Consider the following 21978-nt stretch of genomic DNA (forward strand, 5'->3'; position numbering starts at 1 on the left):
AGAAATGGAAATTTTAAAAAAATAAAAAACCCTCAACTACCTTACAACTGTTAACACTGCATGGTTTGTCCAGAAGAGAACACTGTCCAACGTTAGCAACACACATTTGGAATGCAACAAACACAACAACCACCTGATCGGAGCAGAGACAGGCGGTGGGATTTTCATGTGTTTAAAAGAAAAAAAGAGAATGGCCAAATATCTGATTTTAAGATCAAAATATAAGTATCAGTCTGTAAAAAAATCCACCACCACTGTCTTTTCTGTTTCTTTTTTCTGTTTGTTTTTGCTGATTTGTTGCATCCCTAGTTCAAAGGTCATTTATTAACTTTTTAACATCCCTTCTCTCCAATACCATGCTCTGAAATCCACGTCATGTACAGCAAAAAAACATAATCCTTACGTAAAAATGGGCCGCAGGCCTTTCACTCAACAACAGTGCTGCATCATAAACATGGGTCATATGCCCAAGTCCTTGTTAATACCACTAATCCACGATGAGATCGGTTTTCTTTTGTCTGATCCAAGGCCATATGAGACGAGCTCAACCAACTGCAGATCCTTCAGATTTATGCCAGAATCACAGATAAAAACATCAACTACTAAAACAATGCTAAGCCCGGACAATCCCTGATAATAATGCAAGGCAATATATCACAGCACAGGATCCCATGACGTTTAGCTGGGCTTAAACACACCTCAGCTTTCTCCTTCTCTCCTCAAGTACAGAGGAGGGCCAAACCCTGGACAGAGCAAACCAGAATCACAGGGAGCTTGTTAGAGCCTGGGACACGCTGTGGGTCATTTGGGGCCTCTTGGGAATTATGTGAATTCATATTTCAGTAAAGCTGGTGTGTGTAAAATGACATCCTCGTGATCTGGATACTCGTAATAAGTTTAGTGTTTGACCTCAGACGTTAGCAGCACAAATTTAAGGTCATTAAATTTAAGGATATTAAATTTGTGCTGGTCAGCTCCAGACAAAAATACAGTGAATTCTTCTATAAAATAACAATAAATAATTAGGAGAGCAGAGTGAGTGATCTGAAGAAAAGAAAATGGATGGAAGGTTAAAGAGCAAAGTTGGAATTTACAATTTAGGATTTCTCCTAGTCTCACAAATAATTTCAGGGAGGTTAAAATTAGTGGGCTCTTGTTTGGTCACAGTATTTTCTATTTTACTCCATACCTGAATCCCACAACAGGTGAGCAACAAAAACGAAACACTGTAGAGATGTTTCAGAGCATCTTTCTGGTTTTAACCCGAGAAGATACTCAAAGATGCTCACTGCTACAGCTGCTCTGCCTGAGGCAGCATACCTGTTTGGATCCTCTAATGACAGACCAGGACCAAACAGATGTGGCTGAGGCTTCCACACAGTGTATCACTTCAGCTGGACGAGATGTGCTTACATATGAGATTTATTCAATATGCCCTGTGTCTTCTTTGCGTCACAATATCTGTTTGGTCCGAAATTAACATCATGTCAACTAAAGGCCGAACCCAAAGCTAGCTTAAGCTGTAGTTTTTGGTGATTAAAATGATCACCCTAATGAAAAATATATATTTTAATATATTGGCTTCGAATCAAAACTGTCTCCGACTCTTTTAGAAAAAGACAACAAGTGTAAACAGACAAACAAAAATAAAGTAAAAATTCAAATGGAGCCATGGCTAATAAAACCTTGTTTTTGTTCTGTTTTCTTTAAGATTCTACATTAAATCATCATCATACTGTGTCGACCACAGGAGATGCAAAAGTATGATGCAGTCTGCAGTTTGTCGCTTATGCAGAAGACACATCAGATAAGAAAACACATTCAGCACGAAGAAGGGCACACATAAGAAGATATGAAAGAGTAAGTCGCCGTTCGTATCGTTACGTATTATTGGACACTCTGGCACTGCACAAGCAGAATCCCTGCTTTGAACATGCCCAGTATTTTCTGTTTCAGAGCAAAGGGAAGTTTTTATTGTGCCGTCTTTAAAACTTCTGCCAGACTTGCTTCATCACCAAATAAATCCATCAGGCATCCTTACATGTGAACGTGTTTCACTAATGCTACTTTTTCACCTTGGTGTGTTGAGAAGCGCGGCTTTTGCAGCCAACCAGATCATAAGTATTTAGGCAGCATTAATAAAGGAGGTAATATTTCTCTAAAGCCATCCTTTGGATCATAACCCAGTTAGTTCCTGGACCTTGGGTTCATGTTTATTTGATTCAAAAAGGGAAAATCCACATTAATACACATGAGAACAAAGTTGCATTATATAAATATGCCCAATTTAGCCATATGGGCCAAATTCCTGCAGTCCCTGAGAGGCTGATGGCATTTACAGATAGTAAAGCAAAGCAATGTAAAAAACATCCATTTACAGATAAGAGACAGAAGCATTTGACTGATGAAACAAACACAAACCAGATAAAATATTAATCCAAGCCACGCCCAAGCACATGAACACAAATATAGAAACGCTTTACGGTAATAAATCAATGACTTATAGTTGTTGATGATTGGCTCATGAACAAAAAAAAGAACATTACTACTTCCATTTCTCTTATTACTTAACTGAGCCTTTAAAGCAGATCGTGCTTTAATCTGGCATTCATTAATGGCCATTAATGCAGGTGTAACGTGTTTAATGTTCGAAAGCCACACAAAAAATAATAATTAAAAAAAACTTGAGAAACAATCCACTAACTTCCTCTTTGCTGCAGTGAAAAAGCATTAAAACTGCAGTGTATAAAACTGACCTGTAAATTTTCTGTACTATCGGTTTGCTCCAGTTTTATTAAGGCCAACCTCATTTCTCAGATTTCAGCCATGCTAAGCATTCACTACGACACCAGTGATAACATCGAACACGCTTGCCAAAAAAAAAAAAAAGTAGTGTAACAGGCTGAACAGTCAAGCAGTTCCTGCAACATGATAAAATCTGCACCCACAGTGCAGCTGCGGCGTGGCGTTCCTGTGTTGGCGGGTTAACCCGGGACCTGGAAGGCGTGGAATGCCCCAGTGGCCCTTTGTCTTTTCTTTCTGCTGACACTGTGACAGCAGCTGTGCTGGGGCGTTCCTGTGAGCCAATTAGCAAAGTGAGCATTCCATTCACAGTTTAGCATCTCTTCTGATCCATGTGGTTCAATCAGAGGCTCATGTCATGGAGTTGGTCCTTTGCAAAAATACTGTCTTAATGTTAGATCTGTCAGAAAAGCACCTGCTGTTTGACAGAGCTCTCCAAGAATCCAAGTAGAAAAGCCATCTCTGCTGGGAGGCCTCAGCCTCATTTATTACACCTAAATGAACATTCAAGTTAAATGAGTATCTGAAATATAGCACATTAGGGTAGGAAGGTGAATGAGTCTATCAGTGTCAGAGGGGTCAGGTTGTAGAGACCATGCTGTATGTCTTCATGAATATGATTGCACTGGATGAGTCAGCTGATGAATGAGCTGGTAAGCGCCAAGTAAAATTAGCAACTAATGCCACTAATGGTAGGATATTTATATCCTAGCAATATTACATTCAAATCATGTTTTTTAAATATTTTAACCAGTTGCAATGGCTAACATGGGTCACGCTAACTCATAGAGATGAGATCCAAATTTTTAAAAATGCCAAATTTCCCACTACAGCTCTATAGCAGAAGATTAATCCGTGAGATTAACACTAGCTGTATAAATTCAGTAATTTCTGAAGGCAGGCTTTCTAAATTAAGCTGAAAAAAAAAGAGATAAAAGAAAAGATAGACCACCTCCTCAATAGACTCAATAGGGTGAATGCAGCATGTCGTGTAGAACAGCTTTGAGTGTTCAGTAAGAGTAGCAAATGGATTTATGAATACCAGTCCATTTACAACATTTAAGATGGATGAAGCTACCATTATGTTGCCCATCATGTCTCTTGTTGCCATGCTCCACCATCTCTCTTGGAGATGAGCTTTTAGATTCATCTAAGAATATAAAAAAAACTACTAGACTTTCAGTCAACAACACTCTAGCGCATGTCTGCTCCAGCCAGATCATTTTTGTGTTTACTTTCAGACTTTAGGTAATTAAAATGATTAATATAAAGCTACACAGTTTCGAGCAACTCATTGTTTCCCAAAACAGTTTTGCTATCAAATCCAAAGTCTGCATGACCCACAACAGCTAAACTAAAGGTCGCAACAGACCAAAATTATCCTTACTTCAGTATCGCACTCTTCCTGGTTGTACTTGTAATGGCAAGCAATAGACCAATCTTTGTGAAAGTTCAACTGAAACAGCGAACATACCAAAGCTCTGCTATTAACTTTTCTGCATTTCCTAGATAGGACTTTATCACAGCTGCGATCGGAACCCTTTCTATACTTTTCCCCAAATTATAGTCAGCCCTGAGCTCACATTCCTTATCAGTCTAGCAAAAAAGACCTGAAAGCCTCTGCATACCCTTCACTTAAAAGTATAAACCATGTGTTTGTCCCACCAGCTGGCTGTGTTTGCCATGCATCAAGAACTTAAGGCCACAGACATCTGTTTGCACAATTTACAAGAAACTGCAGCTGGCATGTGTACTGATTCTTCAATGCTGTTTTAACAGAAAGAAAATTTAAGTAGCTGTAAATAAAATAACTGAATCTGATATTAAATACAATTTTGAAATGATACTGGCACATATGGAAAAACAAAGCACAATTTTTCCGCACGTCAAAACTAGGAATGAATTCAACGATAGGTCTCTGTTTAATGATAGTGGGCATCTTTTGTTGTTTGATTTTGCCACTTCAGTGGACTCAGAGATTCCAGTACAATAAATTATTTATATCTAAAGCACCACTGGCGGCAGTGCCTCCTTTTCTTTTTGTTGTGTTACACAGAAGCCCTGGTTGTAGATGTTGTCTTGCTCTTGTTCTCAAAACAAAGGTGGCGCTAAATTGTGGTCTGTAACATGCACTAAGGCATAAGACTTTCATGCAGTTTTTTAAAACACAGTAAGCAATTTTTATCAGTGTTGTTGCAACATGAAGTCAGATTGTGCTTAGGCCTAAATTCAGCTAGGACAATCTCATATGGAGAAGGTACTATTAGAAGAAAATCAAGGTCTCATTAAGAGGTATAAAAACTCTTTCTTGTTTGCCTAAATACAAACTAAAAGTTACTTTCTTTTTCGATGTCAAGCAGCCACCATGTTATTATTGATCTCTAGTTTTTGTTAGAGCATGCAGTACATTCCAAACTAACAAAACATAAAATTATAAAATCCCAATCTTTCGTCATAAACAGCACAGTGGAATAGTTCATTACTAACAGGGTATTATTTGTCATATCATACTCTACTGGAATATATCACAAGATCCAGCAGTCCTACTCATGAGGTAAACGAAATTGTGGATTGGGACTTTCCCCAGAGTTTGGACGGAAGCTGCAGGCCATACATAATCACCCTGGGTCACTCTGCAGCAGAGGGGAAAGGGAGCTGCAGGCCTGTAAACTTCAAAGCCTTTTGAGTAAAGAGGGGGAGGGGCCGCTGAGCACCAAGCATTCTTCACAATGTTGAACTTGACCCCTGAGGTTGCCACACACACCATGTGACTGCTGTCAACTGCATGTGTGTGTGTGTGTGTGTGTGTGTGTGTGTGTGTGTGTGGTGCAGATCTGCGTGGATGCGCATGTAGCATGAGCATGACTGTGTGTATGAGAGAGAGAGCGTTTTGAATACAGTCCTCAAAGATAATAAGCACACCTAACTCCTGGACCTTCAAACTTACAATTTAAACCAATTAAATAACAGGTTTGAACTATTTGGTAAATATAGCTAACCACTGTATTGGTGTATAATTTCTGTGATCAGATGAAATACCATACAAAACACAAGCCTGCCAAAAGAGAAAAACTCCACTTAGAATCAAATTACATTACACAAAGGCCCATTTCCTTTGTTACCCTGTCAGGTCTAACAAGCAGGAAGTTTTGTGTTATTCATTTGTTTTTTGTGCCACAAGCTATAACTACTAAATTACCTCAAGTATGTAAATAGCACAGTGTTACTGTAAATCTTTATTTCCACATCCACAACAACATTTGTAAGTGTTAATAGAACAAAAGAACAATGTTACGACTTTACACAATTGTGACAAATATCTGAGCAACATGTTCAGCTGCCTCTCCAGAGAGTCTCTCATCCAAGTTTGCCATCTTGGACTGTAGCCATGGTGATACTCCTCGTTTCCCTCTACAGTGAGCCGTCTATACGAGCACATGAACTAGAAATGGAGAAAAATCTGACATATGTTGACCCTAAAGCCAGAGGTTTTAATGCCACGAAGATCACGATCATTTTAACCCACTATTATCACCATGGTAACTTTCACACTTTCACTGAATCTTCTTTGTTCTGACGCCATGCAAGAATGACAAACATATATGACCGGCAATGCCACAGGATGTTGCTGACAGCGGCACTCAGTGGATGACTGAGCTAAGGTTAATGTCACACCATTAACAGCTCAAGTCCTTTTGAACCCAACAGTCAAAGAAGTAAATAATGAACTTTTATGGCGGTGATGCATCATGTTAAAAGCATAAGCTAATTGTTACTGTCCAACGTTATTTATAGACCACCCAAATCTTGTATTTATCTGTGCTTAACTCATAGTTTTAGTGACGTACTGATCTAATTTACGTAAAGCCCCTTATGTTATACAACAACTATCTGTGGTAAATTTCCAGGTCAATTCAATCAAGTCAATTAAAATTACGTTTCCGACATCCCAGAAATTATGCACACAAACCCTGTACTCATTGAGGAAATAAGACCTACTTATTGTTTAGTTATGGCAGATATGTACACGATCCAGGTTAGTTCCATATTTGTGCGTCTCTCCATCTCGTGTCAGACCATTATCTAACCAAGGAAGACATTTTCACTCACTGCACTTTAGTCCATTTTGTCTTTCCCTTTTCAATTCACAACACTGATGACGGGCACTGGTTACATAACTGTACTACTCCACCACCACGCTTCCTCTGTGATTTATTAAGGCCAAGCAATAAATGTGTCCTGTGTAGATAACATGACTCAGCTGCCTGCTCTGTAGCAAAACCTTATTCTTCTGTCCTATGCTCAGCATGTGCTCTACTATAGCAATGACAAACAGGCAAATTCAGTCCATATTAAAAACATCCACACAATATTTCAAAGATCACGACTTGAACTTCGAGCTTTCCTTTGTTGTCCTATTTTATACTCTGGTGTTAGACGCAATAGGGTCAGTCATAAACGTCGTGCTCACAAGACAATCAGAGAAGTGAACCAGTATGTGAATGTTCAACAACCTCGGCAGCTTAGAAACAGTTACCAAGGCAATTAGCTGTCACACTCCAACGGGATTTCGACACATCTCTGCCTGTCTACTGAAATGTTGTGCTTCAGCTCAGGAAATTGTAAAATTTACAGGAAGTTGATTACAGCCACTCAAATAATAATAATAAAGTATACTTTATTGCTCCCCGTGGGGAAATTACTTGTTTTTCTCTGCATTTGACCCATTCAAATGCAGTGAAGCAGTGGGCAGCCACTAAGCAGGCGCCCGGGTAGCAGTGTGTAGGGACGTTACCTTGCTCAGGGGTACTTCAGGGTAGCTGTTCAGTGGATTGGAACCCCCGACCTTCCGATCATGGGGCGACCACTCTACCTACTGAGCTATCCCTGCCCTCAAAGCTTTCTATCATGCCATAGCTAATCTATCAAAAAACTCAAGTACTGATGAATCCAAAGTTAAGCATGTTATCAGTTAAGATAATGTTTTAAAGATCATTCTAGCTTCTTCTAGTGCATGTTTTAGAAGCTATATTACCTCATCAATAAATTGTGGTAGCGTGAAAGGAAATGTGAAAGTAGAAAAACACGGCACAGCCTCCATCATGTTGCCGTTTCAAGTTTCACAGTTACCAACGGGCAATGTTTTTCCTGGTTTAAACACTCCTTGGTCCACATATAGTTAAGACAAAGAGTCTTTGTTACTGTAGCTGACACACATTTAGGCATTTTCCTGTTATTCTACGGCCATTTCACCAAAAATGCATTTTAAACCCCACAATAAACTACACACTGCTTAAAGGTATTTTATAAATGGCAGTTCTGGTGGTTTTCCTGTAGTTAAATGCCAAAACCTCCCTGATGGTTTTGAATATGACATTTTTGTAGGGAAAAAGCCAATAGTGTTGAGCTGCTGGATAATACCAAGCAAGCCAATTGTAGCTCATTTCCCCCTTTAATGTAGTACATTAATATTATAATTAAAATATTAAACCTAATCTTCCAATGTAAAGCTTCATGTTGATGTGAATGTCACCCACCTCTTACATCACGGGCATATGTGGGCGCATCCACACCATGGACATAAAAGATGCTGAACTGCTTTAAACCTACATTCTACTGATTAACTGCAATCCTTCTAGCGACCCTTGTGGTTGCAAAAAGACTTTAAGTTATACAGAAGTTAGATCCCTCAAATCCCTCAGCTCAGTAAACACTATCCTGATGACTTTATGGCCTCAAGCACTACGTCAGGGACCTACTGAATAAAACATTAAGTTCATTGTGTAAATTACAGTTACTCAGAAATGAAGATTATCCTGGACATACTCATTATCTAACAACTTCTCAACTGCAAGTTGGTAGCCAAAGAGTGCAGTTTCACAGTCTGATCCGCCAGCCGCTCCTCACTTTTGGCTTCCACACACCAGGATGGAGATGGCAAACACAGCTCGCCCTGAGGCTTCATAACGAGACTTCCACCTTTTATACCATCCCTGTGTGTGAGAGAGCGCAGGCACACACACACACACAAACAAGTTCATGCTCACAACTTTGTCCTCTGTGAAATTAATGCGCATATGTGGAGCTTCTACACCGATCCCTCATCATCCACTAATGGTCACACTTATGTTCACTAATTACAGCAGGGAACCTCTCCCGCTCCCTGATATAGACTATGTTCATTCTCTTCATGCTAGAAATGGCAAATAAACTCCCCACTCTTTCTCTTTCACTCGTTTTTGGGCAACCTACAGTTGGCTGGGCACTGGCAACTTTACAGGGAGGCAAAAGGACAATCAGACTACAAAGAAGATTGCTTTAATTGCTTTACCACTGCAAAGTTGCCAATTTCAGGTTAAGTATTTATAGATGCGGACTTCTGCTGAAGACAATATGAGTCACGTTTGCATGAGGGTAAACGATGAGGGCAATGTTTCTGAAGACAATGTTTCTCACTGTCTTAGTTCGAGAGGATCATTGCAGCATTAAAAAAAGCATTTTTTTATGTCTACAGAGGAAAAAGTGCTTCTACATCTTTGGAGAGAGCAGACACACACATGGTGAAACACAAAATAGACACAGTACAGAAACCAGCATCATTTCTGTTAAGCTCCAATTTACACTTGTGTGTAGGGATGGGTATCGAAAACCGGTTCTTGTTGAGAACCGGTTCCCACTATTTCAATTCCTTGGAGTTGTTTGCCATTTTTGCAAACGATTCCCTCATCGATTCCAGTCGCCCCGAATGACGTCACCACGTTGCGGAGCGTCATTTACCTGGCAGGAAACACGGCGCCTAAGCGGCTCAAACGCTCAAAAGTTTGGTTATACTTTACGAGAACGGATGACAACAGGGCAGCTTGCAATACTTGCAAAGTAGATATTTCATTTAAGGGAGGAAACACTACGAATATGCAAAAGCATTTGCTCACAAAACACGCGATGACCTTAAATGAATGTCGTGTTTTTAATTCCACTCCGGACTCGTGAATCTCAACCCAGCAGCAGCGCTAACGTTTGCACGTCCTCTCCCGTTAATGCGGCAGGTAAATAATCAACTAACAGTGCATATTATGTTAGCGCGATCTGCCTTATTACAAAACCTGCCATTACTGTGCATTTAGGTGACCATGATGAGAGAGACAGACAGAGTCTGGCTGGCTCAGATGCTGCCAGTTCTCGCTGCAGTCTACCGGTAGCGTCTCCTTTCAGGCCAGGATAGACGAATGTCACCGAGCAGTGACTAAGTTTGTGGTCAAAGGCTTGCACCCATTTGCCACAGCAGATGCCCCCGATTTTCGGTAAGTGAATGTGTTTAATTGTAGGCAGGGACATTACTGGATATTCTTGTGTAATTGCTACAGAATAATTTATGTTATACTTTGTTATTGCTACAGAAGAATATTTATTTTATTATTTTACATTTACATTTTTTTTCCCTGGGGACCCTGTGACACCCCATGGAAGAGCCATAGGCTGGATCTCTTAAGATCTCACTGTTGGGTTTGTAAGGCCATGTTACTCCTAAATTTCTATCTTGTTCAAAGAGAAGATATAAAAGAAAGTTCTAAGATAATCGACCTTAGTGTTCTCCTTTTTTAAAAAGGAGCAGATTCTGCTGCTTCAGAATCGAAAATGGAATCGGAATCGTGAAAATCTTATCAATACCCATCCCTACTTGTGTGTTTGTATGCGTTCTAGACGTGAGACAGAACTATATTTTAAACATCTATAAATACAGTAAAAATAGGTGATTCAGACATTATGAGCCTTTCAAAGATCAGTTTCCTTCCCATTCCATCTCCTACCTACATGCAGGATTATTATTTTAATCTCTGTGGATGTCTGTTCAGAGTCTATTCAGGTGTGACTTACGATGCAAAACACTACAACGGGTGCAAAAAAGGAGCCGAGGGGAGGCCAGCACATGCTGTGTATGAGCTCTTCTTTCTTTTGTCTTTTTTTAACCAAAAAAACCCACATAACATGTGCAGTGGCGATCCCAATTTTAACAATCAACACAAAGCTTTAGGTTTTGGTGGGTTTCTCTTGTTGTGTGGTTCAGTTCTTTAAAAACAACTGAACTGATACAACCAGAGGAAAGAGGAGTAGCTCTGATCATAACAGCACATAAACCAAGATAAAAGAGCATATCTGAGATTGCTGTGAACTCAACAGTGACACTTCCACAGAGAGTAAAAGTCACACCAAGCTACTGTACAGGACAAAGTACGCTGAGCTGAATGAGACATACAGTAGCACAATTTTAATATCTATATCTTCACGTTTATAGATTTGACAGTTATAGCTGTAAAAATAGCTGTCACTGTCTTGTCGGGTAACACACTGATTTTTCATTTATAGTACTATGTATGGTACGTCTGTAGGTAGACGGGCAGTATGTAGCTGCCACCTGACTGCGAACATGCTACCACTGCTAAATCATAATTTCCCCATTATAGGTCATCTGTGCACTAGGACAAACAAAGGATGTGTTGCTTAATAGCTGTCAAAAATTGCACTATGACACCATAAAAACTGACAGAGAACTTACTGCTGACATATGCATACCCAGCCCAACAATGTGAGATTAGATAGCAGACTTTGTAGTCGTCAATGATTCTTGATTAAAGAAAAAGTACTGAATAACTGTGAGGTCACACAACTGGCTTTGTGTCATTGTCATTTCTGGGGATGAACCCATAACAACAGATATAACAACAACAGAGTGAAAGTAAATAAAAAAGCCTTGTAAACGAGCCTTGAACTTGTAAACTAACTTGACCACAGTGTGAAATACCTCAGAACAGCTCACCCGTTGCTGTTAGCTTCATCTATGCCACGTTAGTTCTCCACTAGAACTGAACTGAACTGAAAAGAACAGATAAGCTAACAGATCGGCAGGTTGCACTTTCAGTTAGGATTATACTGACATCTAAAAATCAGCTCTCACGCATTCATAAATGGTGACCTCCTGGTCACAAAAACAGGAGACACATTAAATAGCTGACACATAGAGCAAACCTCAAGTTTATTCTTCTGGAGCACACTTACTGTATGGATAGCCCTAAGGGTGGTAGCACAAAACGCTGTAGATTCACGTGAATAAGGACACAAGTATATGTTTCAGCTGATGCTAACAGCCCATATTAGCCTATCAGAATATATCTGTTTCTGCGTCATGTTTATTTAAGTCTCTGCATTGTCTGCAGCACATGTAGCAGAGTATGCCCTGTAGACAATTTTAAACTCTTACGCACTGTGAATATGAAGCACAGACACCTTGCCTGACCTTAAAACCCACAAAGACAAAAAAAAAAAAAAAAGCAATGACCTGAGATGACATGTTTTATGGTGTGGTTGGTCCTTAGCTTCAAAGAGTTGATAATTATCAGCTATGAAACCCAATAAGAGCTGCCCTTAATAAAATGAGGGCTGCTTAAGCCCGAGTTTATGTGTGAATACTGGACTCAGGACTGTGTGTGTTACATAACCTACTTTAAATATTCGTTACAATGTTTAAAGAACTAAAATCCCATGAAAGGACCAGGTCAATTAAAAAAATAATGACAAATGCATTCAAAAATATCGATATATATTAAAGCCTACAAATATCTTAACCCAGTTAGCCTGTGAAATGTAACTGAGGCTAAACAGTCTCTATTGCCAGCCTTTTCCTTGCTAGATAGTGAAGGCTTATCTGGGACTGGTACATTGTGTCATTGAGTTGAGCTTTGCAAGGTTGGCAAGTGGCCCTCCTGTCTGTGTGTGTGTGTGTGTGTGTGTGTGCGCGTGTGTCTGTCTGTGTGTGTGTGTATTCGACCCTCCCCCATATCGTCCATGGCTTTGGAACAACCAGCTCTACAGCTCTGTAGTAAGCTTTCAATCAAAGTGGCACAAAGGTAACAAAGTAAATAACACGATGAAATACTATGACCTGAACTTTGTCACAATTATGAATCCAAGGTATGCTACAGACAAAAAATAAACAAGAGCGTGTAAAGCACAACACAACAGACTGGCACAACTACTAACTGGGCTCAAACAGTTTCAGTTTTGATTCATAACCCTTCATAGTTTTATAGACACACTGCCTTATTTAACAAGTACAAAGTGCATTGAAACACACAAATTGTCCAAGTTAAGTAAGAGATAACAGAATAAATTAAACCATAACTGGCGAAAATAGTTACTTCACAATAATAAAACTTAAGTGACAAAGTAAAAAGTTTGATGTCATATTCAATCTAATTTCTTCTGGGTTGAATCCAATATAAATTATCTTAGAAATGTATATTCTAATGACTTGGGTTTAAATAATACAAAAAATATATTACACTGGTTTTAATTCAAAGCTAGTAGGAGTTGCAGGAAGGAAGGGCGCGCTCACAAACACAAACCACGCGCGAGAACTGCTTTCGAACACATGCACACGACACGCGCGCGCCTACTCACGCGCTGAGGCTGCCCATCCCCCACACTCGAGAAAAATTATAAAAATAAACGTCCGAAACCGCTCAATAACCCGGCGAAACCTCGCGTTCACAGCCACGCATTATCGATCTACTCGAGGTTATCATTTATAACGGCAATAATCAAGCGGAAAGACGGTAAACACTCACCAAAAGCTCCAAATCACACAAGGGGGGTGCCTTCTCCTCTGTGCTCCTAATATGGAATCTCCTCCACCACCGTTGTTTTCTAGCTCTAATTACACCTCGAAAAAAGCGTTATAACTGCTTTCAGACCCGGCCAAGCGGGGCTAGGAATCCCCAATGACCGATGTGTTTTGGAAACACGGGCATATATAGTGATAAATCCCCTTAAAAATGAGCTGGATGTACAGTTGGGTCTAGATTGTAGGTTTGCTCGCTAGTAGAGAAAAGAGCCAAACGGTTCAGTAGCAGCCAACGGCTTCAGACTGAAACACAGAGCATCTGACCTGCCAGGCGAAAATGAGCTAGGCCTGAGCTCCTCTCTCTGCAGGAAGCACACTCCAGTCACATAAACATCAAAATGGGTGTCGCAGTATGGAGAAGGATGGTGTAGTTAGGCTGGGGGTAAGCGGTAACTCCTCAAAAACAACTCAGAAATATTAGGTTAAAATTAATTATCCGTTTATGTTGCTCAGTAGTAGACTGTTATTACTACGTAGCTATTTTTGGAGTGTAGCTGTAGGCATGCTGTTATGCACATGAAAAATATACTGTAGCTCACATTTTTAGTTATTTATGGAACTATGCGAAAAAAACCGATGTAAAAAAAAAAAAGTACGATTCTTTTATGCGATAACAATTACATTTTTCAGGCAACATTTTAGGAACAAAATGTACTTTTGTTGTTTGGAACTAAGCCTTCCAATGCTGGCTCGCACACCACATGCTAACTATCTTAATTATTAGTAAAAGCAGGGCTATCGGAGTCGGTTGATGATAGGCAACGTAAATATAACCAATATCACCAGCTCCACATGCACATATTTATAGCTCACAAGAACAGAACTAGAGTGTGCAGGAATGTGGCGCTGTGAATGAACAATCAACTCCCTGGTGCATACCAAAATGTACACGTCCATGACCATGCGAAGGTTAGCTTAGATCTGAGTGATGTAAATTTTATGTAAATAAGCACAAGGCGACATTCAGTCTTCTGCATGCTTGGAAATTTATTTGTTACGGCGTGAACAGATCTGGGCAGAAACACTACAAGAAAGTGCACCAAATACACATGCATCATTTGAAAAAAAAAAAAACTTTTAGCCCTAACACAATTTAAATAGATATTTTTGTTTTAATTGCACCACTGTAGATGTTTTACAGGAGGACCAAAACTTCTAGTCTCTACAGTTCTGGTCTCTAGTGGCCATTCCAGGAAGTGGAATTTTTGACACTTAAGCTCGGCCCACAGAGTTTAGCTAATATATCCTAGTGGCCAGTTGTGGGATTGCACACAATATTAAAACCCTGCAGTTGAAAATAACTTCCCACATAAACCACAAAGTAAATTAATTTAACAGGTAATTTAAAAAATGCTTGTTATTTACTTCCTATATAATGATTTTGTGATGTAAGAAGAAAACTGAATAAATCACACAACAAGCAGCCCACATGATAACAAATACAGCTGGTAACATTTATTAATTTCACCCCATTATTTTTAACGCAACATCAAGTATTATTCATGATAATACATAGACGTACTGAGGTGAACGGGGGTTATGTGACCACATGTGTTCACAGTAGCATTCATGAGGTGACAGAGAAGTGTGTGGTGGTGGCTTTCTCATGTAAATTCATCCTATAAGGAGAGGCATGAGCAGACGCAAACTGATGTGTATTCTGCAGACATAAACTGTGAAAAACAGACAGCAACTCATGTATGTATTACCCCAAAGCATATGCTCATCAGCATGCACACACACACACACAGATAAGGCTCAGCTGAGACAAAGAGACACACAGACAGAAAGCCCTGGGGTGCTGTGTAGTGTGAGCTTTAGTGTGGCTATAACAAGAAGAGTGGGGGATGGGTAATGACCTTTATACAGGGTGAGGGGGAACGTCAGTGTGTTTTCTTCACCCTCCCTTTCACATGCCTGGAGAGTTTTGTAGTACAAGAGGGGCCCTGCAAGTCTGATGGTGCAATTATTTTCACACTGTTCTCCCTTGAAGACTTTGATGACTTTTCTTGTATTTGTTTTAGGAGGAAATGAAGCTATCCCACCAGTGGTACATCACGGCATCTCTGCCCCATAGCGGCTGAACAAATCAGGGGGGTACAATGATTTAGAAACAGCTCCACTGTGGCAAATTGTGAAGTGAGTACCACGGGGGCAAAGCAGACCACTATTAGGGTAATGGCTTTCTGGGAAACCACATCACATTATCTCTATGCAGTACTCTGCCTCAGTGTTTTCTTCTTCTCTGTGCCTTCTACAGTAAGCACCCAACCACCACCACTTCTAATAAGTGACTTATGAAAGTATGGTATTCGTGCTACAGGGATTCAGGGATTCTTCTAGAAAACCTTTCAACAACCTAAGACAGCTTGTCATCATTCAGTTTTTAAACAAGCCTCAACATTGTCTAGACGTCTGGCAACGTCATCTTCAACATATTTTTTAGAGCTTATTTCCTTGTTCCCATTTTACATAATCTGTTAAAACTTGTTTTCATGTGAATGTGAAGAAGCAGAAAACAAGCTTTTTAACAGCAGCAACAGAGTAGTATTTTTTTAAAGCCTACTGTAATTGAACTATCACAAAGAGGTTTTTGAGTATTTAGCCAGATGTTTATGCATGTCCGCGTGCAGAAATTCCACTACAAACATGGCAGGTACAGTCATAAAACTTTAGTTGGGATCAAAATGAAGATCAGATATGCTAAGACTGGGGTGGTCTAGCCTGTGACTAGTAAACAAATGGCAACAGAAGAGGTAAGCATGGCTTTGTCCTACTTTACACCCCTGTCATATAGCTTTGTGCATTTTCTGTTGTCTATAAGTATATTTTCCACAGTGGGTATAGCCTTAGAATTCAGTGGATCTTATTTGAAAATGATTAGGCTGTCAGAGCTCTTGCATTTATGGGCAGTTAAAAAAATAGTTCTATAAATATGCTCATATTTACCTTCTTGTCAAAATTTGAGGAAGCATATAAGCACCACTTTAATACCTTTATGTTTTATGCGAAACAACAACAACAGCTGGGGTGACAGAAACACAACAAGTAGTGTAAATAGTGTAAACAACCAGCAGACATTTTGACATGTCACAGTACGAAAAGTAATCAAATTAAAGCGCTGAAATCTATTTAGTGGCTTCAGATAGAAAGAAAAGCATGTGTCAGCGGATATGGAAATGCGCACAAGAGGAATTGTGCTTGCAAGGTGATCAGATAAAACGATGCTTCGAGGCGGCCTGGCTCACATAGTGATGGGACCTCAGTGAGGTGTGAATGCAGTACATACAGCCTGACAGCATTCTTAAGAATATATTCCACGGAGAGAGTTGAAAAGCTACGAAACCTCCTCTCTTCATGCAAGCTTAAGCAGTCTTGACAAAAGCTGCATATAGAGGAAGAAACTTTAGCAAACCTCCCTGTACAAAAAGGTGTTCAATAATGAGTGTGTCCTTGAACTCTGAGGAGCGCAGAATGGAGCTGAAGTGAACGCTGGTGAAAATGAAAGCTTCCACCAAATTGATGCCAGTATTTAAAAAATAAAAATCCATGTGTTGATGTGTCCTCAAGTAGAGCAGCTCCACTGTTAGCTTATTAATAACTGTGTGATCTGTGCATGCATACTTCCACCCTCATGTTTAGCATTGACAGAGTGTTGCATGTAGATTGAATTTATTGTGTTATGAACTGCAGCAATGAGTAGGAGAGGTATAGCAGATATGAACAAAGCAATACCAATGTCCCATTTAATATTTGTCCCCACCAACATATAACATGGACTTTCTGTCATTCACTGTGGCCAGAAGGTGTTTGATGGCAGCTCAGCTACAACAGCAAAAGGAATTACCTGGAGTGGAACAGTGTGAGTTACACCTAGTGACACTGGAATAATCCTTTGAAAAAAGCTGCTTTAGAAAATCTCTGCTGTGGTATGAACTTTATTTTCAGTGCTCGTTAACCGAAAAAAAAAAAAAGGGAAGTAGCTTAACCTGCAAGAATGTCTTATATGTGTATATATAAAGCATCATTAGCTGTACCAGGGAGGATTGAAAGCCTAGTTGCCATTGCAACTGTAAGTCTGAGAGAGTCTGAATGTGTAGTTCTTTTCATCCCAAATCCAGCTTCAAAAAGGTTTTTGATCAATTTCTTTTTCTTTTTTTTTTACTCCTGACATCACTCCAACTCTCAGCTGGAAAATGGTGAATTACACTCCACTCCTAATGCACTTTTTTGGTCATGTCTCCTTTAATGAAGTTAAATATCAAGACATCTCTTTCCTCCCAGTTTTTTGGGGCTTCTATCAGGTCTAATTGGACATACACCTCAAATAGACCTGCAGGTAAATGCTTCCCAGACTGGGAACAGAACACCTGACACCGATCATGTGTCTTTCCATTCTGTCTCTTTAATAGGTTTACCTCTGGCAACATAATAGTTGGTATGGATTTTATTGGCTTTTAGCTGCTACAGCAAATATTTGTTCTAAAAACCAGTTATTATTATAAGCTCAAGCTTCCCTTGGCTTTATAATATGATTCAGGTCTTTGTTTAAATGATGAAAGCTCCACTTTACTCAACAGTGACCCTGTTTGCTAGAACTTGCCTGTATATACAACTAAAATATGTCAATAACATTTAGTTGCTACATAATCATTGGCCATAACATGTTAAGATATTGGTGTTGAGACAATACAAAGCCACACATTTATTCATGTTTCCTGACTTGTTAAAGGGAATCTTAATCTGCTTGTATTTACATTTCATTTTAAAATCTACTGGCGTTTTTGATGCATAGGAAGTCATCAAGGAGACAGGGCTGTAGCTAGTTAGTCAATAAACCTGTGCTTTTTTGTGAGCCTGTTAGAAGTTTTTAGACTTATTATGCTGAATTAAACCAGCTAAAAGAAACTAAAATACAAAAAATTAAAGAGGAGCTGCAGAGTCAGATGAGAACTCTGCAAATTCCTCACTCTGAGCAATGTGTATACACAGATGCAGTGCCAGTACTGGTGTCCAATAGTTAACTGGTTCCATGCATTTAAACTAGAATAAATTTCACATTGGTGCAAATATTTATACTTAAAAAAAATTAGATTACAAGCTTGTCCAGTTGTCAGTGAGGTTCCCTAAGCCTATGTCACAGTGCTCCTTTTTTTTTTTTTACTTACCATTCACCCAAGGTCACATGTTTAGGATGTTTGTCGTGCACTTATGCTGATGACACACAGCTCTACCCGTCCACTAAGCCTAATTCCACTCTCCCATTAGGTTAGGTTACGTACTAAAAATGTTTAGGATAAATACGTAAATTCTCTCTGTGTATTTACAATTCTTGAATCTCTCCTTCCTCTCAGGTTAGGAGTTTAGATGTTGTTTTCTAGCACCTTAAATTTTGACACATCAATAATATCACTCAGTCTGCATTTTTCCAGTCACGTAAAATCAGTTGGCTACACCATTTCTTACAGCTAAGTGTACTGCTATTCTTGTACATGCTCTGGCTACACTCATATTGATTATTGTAATTCTATCCTCTCTGGCTTACCACACAAACTTCTCAATAGGCTTCAGCTGTTTCAAAATGTAGCTGCTCATAATGTTACTAGAAGCCATTCCCTAGAACATATTACTCGTTTCCTTTCAAGTCTTTCCATACTCTCACACCTTCATATCTCTTTGATCTTCTGCACATTGCCACTCCTTTCCATACTCTGAGATCCTCCTCTTATCTTACTCTCATTATACTACCCGCTTGCCATCATAGGCTTTAGCGCTTCCAGCTGATTGGCCACTTGTCTTTGGATCTCTCCCCCGCATCACATTTACAATATTGATTTCTTCTCCGTCTTTAAAGTCAGTCTTAAAAGACATCTTTTTAAGCTTGCCTATTCTATTTGATGCTGTTTTTTTAAATTCTATACTTTATTGACTTATTTTATGCATACTGTGATTTTGGTATTCAATTGCTTGTAAGGTGTCCTTCAGTGCCCCGAAACGTAGTGAATGTGGGAGGCGCTACCAAAAGGATTTCAAGAATGATAAGCATATGGATCCCACAGATTCACAAATATTTTCTTCCCATAGAAATGACTTCAACTTCTGCTACTAAGTTCTAAACATCATTTTGGTTCTCAGACCAGTGAAAATGTGGACTGGTTCTTAAAAAGAACTGAGGCAGAACTGGCTTTACACCCGCACCATGCTGGTGGAAAAGAGGCAATAGGCTTAAACATATGTTCCATGTTTGTGTAACTGTAACCTTGTGTACAGATGTTTGCATTGGTTTCACGTTTGTGTTCTCACCTTCCATTGTCTCGTTTCTCCCCGCCCTCTCTCTGACTGGAGAACTCATACATACTGTATAACCTCAAAGCAAACATGCCCTTCCTTCTGCCACATTTTTCAGCCAGGCACATCCAACAACAACAGCATCGGCCTTTAAAAACCCATAGCAACGTTAGACTATATCCACTTCAAAGTAGTAGTAATACGTCATTCCACCTCTGGCATATTTAGTGCTTTGACAATGACAAGGTCTCAACAAAGTATGGCTCTATAATATGTCTTCATAGACCATACAGTAATGGCTGTTCTCTACCTACAGGGCTATAATTTACCCTTCATGGTAGAGACTGGGACTGCATGGTTGGCTTTTGCTCTTAAGTGATTAAATTATTTAGCAGAGCAGAGATGGAGACAGAGAAAAACAGATACTGCATGACTATTTCTGGTGTGTGTGTGTGTGTGTGTGTGTGAGAGAGAGAGAATGAGAGAGAGAGAGAAGAAACATTGGAAGACATGTCTTTCATGCATTTGCTTGTATGTGTGTTTATGTGTGCTAATGACACACAAAGTGTCACACTGTGTGTTCTTCCTCATCAGGCTGATAAGACAAAGGGAAGCCAGTCAGTTTAATATCCTCATCGATCTCAGCTCACCTCTTTACACATTAGCATTTACAACTAGGAAATCCAGCTCAGACAACTAAAGACTCTCCTGAGTGAAAGGAAGTTGAAAAGGTAGGGAAGTTATCTGAGAAGCTGGAGGAGGAGAAAATATGAATAGGGTGTGCAAATAAACCTGACAAAATTAAAAAAATAATTTTGTATATGCATTCTCATAAACTTATAATTAATTAATTAAAAACACATAAGAGCACACTGATTTGTGGAAGCTACCGTATTATCCCACCATACTGAATACAGATAAGGGCATTGCTGTTCCACATCCGCAGTATCCTAAAGGTAAAGGAGGAGGGAACTCGTAGGGATTTCCTAATCATGGAGGCAAATTTTACTTCAGATTCAACTTGTGAAGGATCATACCTATGTTGCATCATCTGAGAAAGGGTTCCCTTCACCAAAGAAGGAAAAACACTAAGGAAAGAGAGTGTGTGACCGTCATGTGGATAAATGTCATCATCTTCCTCATTGCCTCAAGCCTCATCTCCTGAACTGAAGTCAGTGCTCTAACGCAAGAAAATGTACATGCTTATTTATCCCTAATATTGTCACAATTACTTATTCAATTCACTTATTGTGAATAGATTAGACATACGACAAATCTCTGGACAGCTAACAATGGCTTGTTACAAGCTAACATTATGTTAGCTAATATTAGTGTCCTAAAAATTAAACTTTCTCTCTGATGAACAGTCTGATTATTTTCTCACATCGTATGAGAGTCTGAGGCCAATAATATCAGATCCACTTTAAATAAAGTTTTACTAATGCTGGCTAACAGCAGCAAAAACAGCAGTGCTAACTGCCAGAAAAGTTCAGGATATCCTCAGCAACTCACCACAGTATCACTGTCACTGCCCGGAGGTGAGCTCGACTGACTCATCAACCCGTGTAGGACTACATTCACAAAGTTTTATAGCCTCCCTCAGAGTAAATAGACATGGAAACCCAGCAGATTGACAACTGAGGTAAACAACGGACTGACAGCCTACACTTAGTACCACAAAATATTTACTCAAATCTGTTTTTTATTCATGATTTATAGCTAAGTGTTTATATTATTAAATTATGTTAAAATATTCTGTGTATAAAACTGTTTTTTATCAGTCAGTAGAAAAACTGTGGCCATTATGGGGAAACATAGAGATAACCTTTACAGTCTCAGTGTAATGTTTTTTATCTCTCTTGTTTGTTCTACAGTTCTTATATTCAGGTTCGTTCACCTGATTTTAATGCAATAACTACACAGTGTTGTTATGCCTTTGTTTAGATTTTTTACTGTAAAGAAAGTGTATGGTCGCCCTTCTCTCACCCCCCAACCAGTAACTACAGATGGCTGACCCGCCCTGAGCCTGTTTCTGTCTGAGGTTTCTTCCTGTTCAAAAGGCAGGGCTTCCTTCCCACTGTCACCAAGAGCTTGCTTACGGGGGTTGTCTGAATGTTGAGGTTTTCTCTCTATTATTATAGTGCTTTACCTTACAATAAGTAAGGTAAAGCAACTGTTGTGACTGGGCACTATATAAATGAAATTTAATT

At 39.4% G+C, this 21978-nt stretch overlaps 1 protein-coding gene across 1 annotated transcript in view; it reads right to left on the minus strand.

The window, feature by feature from the left end:
* Window positions 1-13778, minus strand: part of tbl1xr1a (TBL1X/Y related 1a) — a 50112-nt gene extending 36334 nt beyond the window's left edge. Inside the window, exon 1 of the mRNA XM_084921661.1 lies at window positions 13425-13778. The gene's annotated coding sequence lies outside the window, so the exon portion shown is untranslated. The remainder of the gene's footprint in view (window positions 1-13424) is intronic.
* Between the last annotated feature and the right edge of the window lie 8200 nt (window positions 13779-21978).

The sequence above is a fragment of the Perissodus microlepis genome, chromosome 23 (genome assembly GCF_051167445.1).
Source record: "Perissodus microlepis isolate ML-2025 ecotype Zambia chromosome 23, ASM5116744v1, whole genome shotgun sequence".
Classification (NCBI taxonomy): domain Eukaryota; kingdom Metazoa; phylum Chordata; class Actinopteri; order Cichliformes; family Cichlidae; genus Perissodus; species Perissodus microlepis.